Raw genomic sequence first — 9407 nt, 5'->3', positions numbered from 1 at the left:
GACTTTATTATTAAATTAATTAATTAATTAATTTAATAAAAAACCGACCACAAGTGGTCGATTTTGTAATAAATTAATTATTTAATTTAAGAAGAAACCGACCACTTGTGGTCGGTAGGTCGATTTTAAAAAAAAAATTAAAAAAAAATAAAATAAAACCGATCACTTGTGGTCAGTTTTTATAAATATTTTTTAATTGAATTTTTAAAAAAAAAGCTACCACATGTGGTCGATTTTTTTGATAATTTTCTAAAAAAAAAATTGAAAATTTTAAAAAAAGCTACCACATGTGGTCGATTTTTTTGATAATTTTGTAAAAAAAAAAATTGAAAATTTTCAAAATACAAAAATTAAAAATCAAATTATTTACAATATAGCCCACTAATAATTTACAAACATTGATTATTATCTACAATACATCCCACCAATCATTTAATATACAATCAACCAACCACCATAAGAATACAAACATTATTTACAAAATTTATCGAGATTACAAATCCAAACTATAAAACATACAAAATACAAAAAACTACAACTCATCATCCGCATCTTCAATCTCAGCATCACCCATTCTATTATCAATATTTCGTTGATATATCCAGTCACATTCAAGTAATTAGTTCAAGTCACAAAAGTTCACATTTCACATATTAACACCTAAACATTTTCAAGTCACTAATTCACTTCACAAGTTACCAAACTAAACTAAAGTCAAATGAAAAGTTCACGTTTCCAGTACCTACACTTAAATATTTTGAAGTCACTAATTCACTTCTCAAGTGACCACACTTTACTAAAATCAAAACGCAAGTTCACATTTCAAGTACCTAAATTCAAAACAAAAGTCACTAGTCCATAATTCAAGTAACTACACTTAAACATTTCAAGTCACTAAGTCACTTCACAAGTTATCTAACTAAACTAAATTTGAAATGAAAAGTTCACATTTCAAGTACCTAACACACCTAAACATTTTCAAGTCACTAATTCACTTCGTAAATTAGCAAACTAAACTTAATTCAAAATGAAAAGTTCACATTTCAAGTACCTACACCTAAACATTTTCAAGTAACTAAGTCACTTCACAAGTTACCAAACTAAACTAAATTCAAAATGAAAAGTTCACATTTCAAATACCTACCCTTAAACATTTTCACGTCACTAACTCACTTCTCAAGTGACCACACTTAACTATATTCAGAACACAAGTCCACATTTCAAGTAACTACACTTAATTAATCATTTTTGACTCACTAATGCACTTTTCAAGTGACCACACTTAACCACATTTAGGCAAATTCAATTGGCAAGTTCACATTTCAACTACCTAAAAAAAATTTTATGATAAGGTAACATCATTTCAATTATCTAAACTTAAAACATTTTCGAGTCACTAGTTCACTACTCAAGTAACCAAATTTAGTAAATTCAATTGACAAGTTCATATTTCAAGAACCTAAACTTAAACATTTTCGAGTCACTAATTCACTACTACTCAAGTAACCACACTTAAGCAAATTCAATTGACAAGTTCACATTTCAACTACCTAAACTTAAAATATTTTCGAGTCGCTAGTTCACTAATCAAGTAACCAAATTTAGTAAATTCAATTGACCAGTTCACATTTCAAGAACCTAAACTTTAACATTTTCGAGTCACTAATTCACTACTCAAGTAACCACACTAGCAAATGCAATTGACAAGTACAGATTTCAACTACCTAAACTTAAATCGTTTTTGAGTCATTATATTCAAAACACAAGCCCACCTTTCAAGTAACTACACTTAAAACATTTTCGACTCACTAATGCAATTCCTAAGTGACCACACTTAACTAACTTCAAAACACAAGTTCGCATTTCAAGTAACTACACTTAAACATTTTCAGGTCACTAACTCACTTTTCAAGCGACCACACTTCACTATATTCAAAACACAAGTTCACCTTTCAAGTAACTACACTTAAACATTTTCGACTCACTAATGCACTTCTCAAGTGACCATACTTAACTAAATTCAAAACACAAGTTCACATTTCTAGTACCTACACTTGAACATTTTCAAGTCACTAACTCACTTCTCAAGTGACCACACTTCACTATATTCACTTCACTATATTCAAAACACAAACTCACCTTTCAGTGGAATCAAATTGGCAAAATTATAATTTTTATTTAAGATTGATGACAACAGAATTGATTTACCATATCTAAAATAATTGAGGCCAATTCCCGAGCCTAGCGATGGTAAATTCGCCTACCGCAAAAAGCTATATTTTATTAATTTGAAATTAGTAACTAATGAGAAACTAATTTAATTCTAAAGATAAGACAATTTATACTAAAAGGTACATTTTAACCTATTAAATTTCAGCCTTTTAACGATATAAATTACATACCAAAGCCTAGTGATAATGCTAATTTAATATCTAAGAGGCAAAGAGAAAACAAATAAATTTGCTACCACATTAAAGATTTCGCATTAATTCAAACAAGAACATACAAAACACAAATAATAATGTAAGAGATGTTGAACAAAAATAATAATGATTGTCTGCAGAAGAAAAATAAATCTTAAAGAAAAAAAGAATGAGGAACTAGACTGCTAGACGAAAATAAGCAATGCATCTGTTATGTCACTTCTCTGATTTGGACAGAGATGGAATCAAGCCGTGAGACCCCATACGCGCTCCCAAGTTTCCATGAGGCAAAGAAAAAATATAAGGATTAGTGACTGATTGACTAACAAAATAATATGATATGATCACATTGACAAAATATTTTAATAAAGAAAAGTTCGTAGGAACTAAATTTTACGGCTAACAACAACAAACCAATTGAGCACCACATCACACGAAGAAAGCTTCTACCACACTAAGGCCCGTTTGGCCATGAAAATTTTTCCCTTTTATTCGAAAAAATAATTTGGAGTTAAAAATTGTAGTGTTTGACCATGAAAATTTGAAATTTTCTGAAAAGGGAAAACCGATTTTTGTTATTTTCATGATTTTCAAACTCCAATTTCAACTTTTATTATTATTACATATAACCCCAAATCTTTTAAATTTTTACATAAAACTCTCCTTATAACATTACTTTTCAATATTATGTATATAGCAGTTTTAAAGAATAAGATAATTATAATTTGAAACTTAATGTTATCCTAATTAATATATAACTCTTTTTTCTCTTTCATCATTATTTTTATCCCTTATTTAAGACATAATTTTACTGCTAATTTATATTTATACCCATAAATATATAAAATATTATATTTATAATAGAAATATACAAAGTATGTTATATATAAAGTTTATACCATGTATATACCATACACAAATATAAATATACAAAATATTAAAAACCATACTAAGCATATTTATAATATAAATATACAAAGTATGTAATATATGAAGTTTATACCATGTATATACCATATACACACATATATGAAAATACAAAGTATAAAGATACATACTAAGCATATTTATATCTTTATGGTATATGATATAATATACCATAAATATGCAAAGCATGTTTTACGTAGAAAGAATTTATTCACACACAATAAAATCCACGTATAAGAAAATTAAAGAAATAAATTAGCAGCACCCTAAAATTTAATAACAACTCATCATTTCCTATATTTTAAGAACGAAAAATGAAGGAAATAAATTAAATAAATTCCAAAAAAAAAAAATTGTTTGAAAGATAATATTTGTTACCTAAAAAATAAGAAGCAGTGATCTGTTAATATAACATCCATATTTAAAGTTTTCAAATATGAGAAAACTGCTATTAATGTAAATACTATATATGTCATAATTGAAATTCATTAAATATGGTCATGTATATGCAATTATTTTTATAATAGTGGCTAATTGTGTTCTTTTTCCATTAGTAGCTAAATTTTAGTTGGGTGATTTTGATAATTTGTAAAAGTTAGGGCATAAAATCATATTTAAAAAAGTTTTTTTAAAAGTCAAAAAAAAAATTCAAAAAAGACATGGCCAAACACAACTCCAACTTCAATTTCAACTCCAACTCCAACTCCAATTGCAAAAAATTTTAGTTTTCATGATCAAACGGCTACTAAATATCACGTCTACATTGTTTTGGGTAAATGGACAAACTTTATCCAGTAGTCCAACCACTAAGGCAACCACTGGGAATATACATAATATGCCTTTTCAACATTTCTCTAAAAAAAAAGAGGGCAGCACTAGGCTAATACTACCTTTGCGTTGATTTCTCAAGCTTCTGTAGGCATTTTTAACACTCAGGTTAATACTAACACGTGGTGAAATACTTTTCAAAACTTCGTATAACCTGTTTTAATGCTAAGTTAGCGGTTAACAACTTGTTAAATAAACAACAATCCGAAAATAATACCAACATGACGTCGTATTCAAGTGTCCAAGTGAGAAAAATTCAAATTTCATGACGCGCAGCCAAACGTCTGTAAATATATTAAGTCTTTTGAAAACACCTTTCACGATAAGATAAAGCAGCTAGCATCTTATAAACATGTAAGCCAAACATTTTCGCAATTTACATATCTTGAGTTTTCAAAAAAGAGAGTATGTAGTCCATGGCTACAAGGAAATAACTTTAGAACAACTAGTTGATGAGAATTTGCCGATGAATACATAATCAAACATTATAGGAAAAGAAAAGCGCATTTTTTTATTTTTAAAAAGAAAACTTTTGGTAACTACACCTCAAGGCGGACCAAATTTCCAATTGTTATGGAAAAATGTTCACGGAAAAAAGGGACAGCTTTGAGGGCATCTTTAAAATCGTTTATCTTGAGACGAACAAAATAAGACAACAACATAGGGTACTTAGTTTGCAACAGAACAAACAACTTGTACAGAAAAAATGTTCACACAAATGAAAATTTCTTCGTGTCTTGCACATTGGATCATGACATTACAAAGTATCTAAACAAAAAGGAGAAACGAGACCAGATAGTTTTCTTAAATTCAATTCGTAAGGGAATAGACAGCAACATCAGATGAGATAGTCATACACCATATAAAAATACTAAAGAATTGATTGAAGTGTTACTCTAATATGTAGTGAGGAAGATTGAAAGAATGCTACTATAGGTTCCAGATTCAACCAAACTCTCAGAAATGTTCAAGGGGTGCTGCTAAAGGGACACAGTTTCCCTAGCAAAGTACTGTTACACGGAGGTCAGACCCACTGGACAACTCAACCATGAGGTCTCCAGATAATCATGGAAGTCTAAGAGATAGTGAGACGGGACCAAACCAACAGTCAGATGGATCTATTAGGGGTGAACTGCAAAGTAGAAACAATCTGAATGCTAGCTCATCTACTAACTAGACAAAATCATCGACGTCAAATTCAGAAAACACGTCAAACGAAGTCCAAAAGCCATCAATTGGCTCAAGAGCTACTGATTCGTCCAGGCTAACGAAGTTCACAAAAGAATTATCTGCGACAACTGAAAGTATACGTGCTCAGCTACAACAAGAAACAACCACACTTCGTGCTCAGCTACAACAAGAAACAACCACACTTCGACGCTCCATCGTTTTTGCCTAGAACTACTTTACCATTAAACCTTTGAACTACACTTATTGGATGGTTTGAACTTTTCCCAATATTGAAACACACAATAGAATATCTAGATGGACAGTGGTCATGAAACAATACAAACTCACAAACATTTGATGCTTAAATTACTACATCCATATTACTACATACAAACCAAAGGAAACAATGAACTCAAGAACATGTAGTTGATCGCTCTTATAAGGCCTTCTCATTCTATATTATTCAGATAGTGATTTAAGCCATATTCTCTAATAACCACATACATCACATATTCGCATGTAAGCAGCCCGTATGATATAAAACGAGACAGGAGGAGTGACGAACAAAGCAAGACGGGACGATCCACATACTCCTTCTAGAGCTCACTCCACAAAAATAACAAGAAAACACTAAAGGTATATACTGGACAGAAGAATTCTGAGGAACATATCGTCCTATATAGATTTCTACAGCTTATCCAGACAAATAAAATTTCCCACAACTTGATTAATGTTTTTCTGCTATTATTGTAATAAAAGTATAAATATACATTAAAGAATAGATAAGGCAAGAGAAAAAGTACTTGACAACAAGTTAGTATATCATAGAATGTCTTCAACTATGGTACTTAAAAATATTAACTACACAAAGGTAAAACATAAGTGCAGAACTACACAACAACAACAAACCCAGTGTATTCCCACCTAGTGGGGTAAGATGTACGCAGTCCATACCTCTACCTCTGAAGAAGTAGAAAGGTTGTTTCCGATAGACCCCCGGCTCAAGACACAAGATACCACACTAACACATAGTAAAGCACAGCACAAGATTACATAACATAAATACGGCACCCATAAGTAATATAAAACAGAGGAAAGCACACAGATTCATAATAAAACATGGAACACGGACTCTTAACAAGAATAAACCCCCACCAAGCAATTCCCTACACTAGCGACTTAAACTGGCCCTAGTCCTCTGCCCTAATCCGCGTCCTCTAGACCTTCCTATCTAGGGTCATGTCCTCGGTGAGTTGTAACTGCTCCATGTCCCGCCTAATCACCTCACCCCAGTACTTCTTCGGCCTACCCCTACCCCGCCTAAAACCATCCAACGCTAGCCTCTCGCACCTACGGACCGGGGCATCCATGCCCCTCCTCTTCACGTGTCCAAACCATCTCAATCGGGCTTCCCGCATCTTGCACTCCACTGGAATCACACCAACCTTCTCCCGGATGGTCTCATTCCGAACTCTACCCCCTCTAGTCAGCCCACACATCCAGCGCAACATCCGCATTTCTGCCACCCTCATCTTTTGGATGTGGGAGTTCTTAACTGGCCAACACTCCGCTCTATACAACATGGCCGGACGGACTACCGCCCTGTAGAATTTGCCTTTAAGCTTGGGCGGCACCTTCTTATCACACAGCACCCCCGACGCGAGCTTTCACTTCATCCATCCCGCCCCAATACGGTGCGAGACATCCTCGTCAATCTCACCGTTACTCTGGATCACGGACCCGAGATACTTGAAACTCTCCCTCTTACCTACCTCCTGTGATTCCAGCTTCACTACTACCTCATTCTCCCGCCTCACGTCATTAAACTTGCATTCCACATACTCTGTCTTGCTTCTGCTCACCCTGAATCCTTTAGACTCAAGGGTTTGTCTCCACACCTCTAATTTCTCACTCACACCCCCTCGAGTCTCATCTATCAGAACTACATCATCTGCAAAAAGCATACACCACGGCACCTCCCCTTGAATAAGCCGCGTCAACACATCCATCACCAATGCAAACAAAAAGGGACTAAGAGTAGATCCCTGATGCAACCCTGTCCGGACAGTGAAATGCTCTGAGTCTCCTCCCGCCGTCCTCACCTTAGTTTTCGCTCCATCATACATATCCTTGATTGCTCTGATATATGCCAACGGTACTCCACTCACCTCCAAGCATCTCCAAAGCACCTCCCTGGGGACTTTGTCGTAGGCCTTCTCCAGGTCGATAAACACCATATGCAGGTCCTTCTTCCTCTCCCTATACTGTTCCACCAACCTCCGTACCAGGTGAATTGCCTCCGTCGTCGAGCGGCCAGGCATAAATCCAAACTGGTTTTCTAAAATAGACACTATCCGTCTCAGCCTCACCTCGACCACTCTCTCCCAGATCTTCATAGAGTGGCTCAATAACTTAATCCCCCTATAGTTATTGCAACTCTGAATGTCCCCCTTATTCTTATAGAGAGGTATCATGGTGCTCCACCTCCAAGCCTCGGGCATCTTTGCCGTCTTGAAGACTTCATTAAACAATTCAGTCAACCACCTAACACCAGCCTCTCCAACGAACTTCCAAAACTCCACCGGTTCTCATCCAGCCCCGTCGCCCTACCCCTTCGCATTCTGCGAACAGCCTGTCTAACCTCTTCTACCTTAAAACGTCTACAATAGCTAAAATCCCGACACTCCTCAGAGTGCTCCAGTTCCCCTAACACAATAGCTCTATCCCCTTCGTCATTCAAGAGCCTATGAAAGTACGACTGCCATCTATTCTTAATGTGGCCGTCCTCCACCAACACTCTACCGTCCTCCCCCTTAATGCACCTCACCTGATCGAGGTCACGACCCTTCCTCTCCCTAGCCTTAGCGAGTCTAAACAACTTTTTCTCCCCTCCCTTCCCCTGTAACCCTGCATACAAGCTCTCAAAGGCGGCCATCTTAGCTGCCGTGACTGCTGCCTTAGCCTCCTTCCTCGCTAGCTTGTACTCTTTCCTGTTTACCCGCTTCTCCTCTTCGTCCTTACTCTCCACCAACTTGGCATACGCCCCTTTCTTGGTCCCCACTTTCTTCTCCACCTCTTTATTCCACCACCAATCCCCCTGATGGTGCCCGGCCCGGCCCCTAGAAACCCCCAACACCTCACTTGCATTCTCCCTGATGCACCTAGCCGCCCTATCCCACATGCTATCCACGTCTCCCCTACACTCCCACACCCCATTCCCGCCAACTTCTCCCCTATCTCCCACGCATTCACTGGCGTCAGGCCGCCCCACTTAATTCTAGGTCTACACTCCCTACTACTCCTCTTTCTATTCTTCTTTATACCCAAATCCATAACCTCTGCCTATGCTGGATCGAAAGATTCTCACTCGGGATGACCTTACAGTCCTTACACCACGCCCTATCCCCTTTCCTAAGCAACAAAAAGTCAATCTGGGTCCTGGCTATCGCGCTTCGAAAGGTGATCAGGTGCTCGTCCTTCTTCGGGAAGCCCAAGTTCACCACCACCAGCCCAAAGGACCTCGCAAACTCCAATAGGGTAGCCCCCTCTTCATTTCTCTCCCCAAAACCAAAACCACCATGCACATCACCAAAGCCTCCCGATAGCGCCCCGATGTGCCCGTTGAAATCTCCTGCTACAACAATCTTCTCCGAGCTAGGCACACCTCTCACCACCTCCTCCAAAGCCTCCCAAAACCGCATCTTCTCCTCCCCTCGAATCCCACTTGCGGCGCATAGGCACTACACACGTTCAGGGTAAACCCCCGAATGACCAACTTAATAGTCATCAACCTATCGTTGATCCTCTTCACCTCTACTACCTGACCTCTAAGCTCTTCATCTACTAAGATGCCAACTCCATTCCTACGCCTCTCGCTCCCAGAGTACCACAGCTTGTAACCATCCACATCCCTAGCCTTAGACCCTACCCACTTGGTCTCCTGAACACACGCAATGTTGATCCTCCTCTTCCTAAGGGTCTTCACAAGCTCTATGGACTTACCCTGAAGAGTCCCTATATTCCAAGACCCAACCCTCAGCCTACCGTCACTACCCGCAC

The sequence above is a fragment of the Capsicum annuum genome, chromosome 9 (assembly GCF_002878395.1).
Source record: "Capsicum annuum cultivar UCD-10X-F1 chromosome 9, UCD10Xv1.1, whole genome shotgun sequence".
Classification (NCBI taxonomy): domain Eukaryota; kingdom Viridiplantae; phylum Streptophyta; class Magnoliopsida; order Solanales; family Solanaceae; genus Capsicum; species Capsicum annuum.
Note: the sequence above shows the minus strand (reverse complement) of the source record.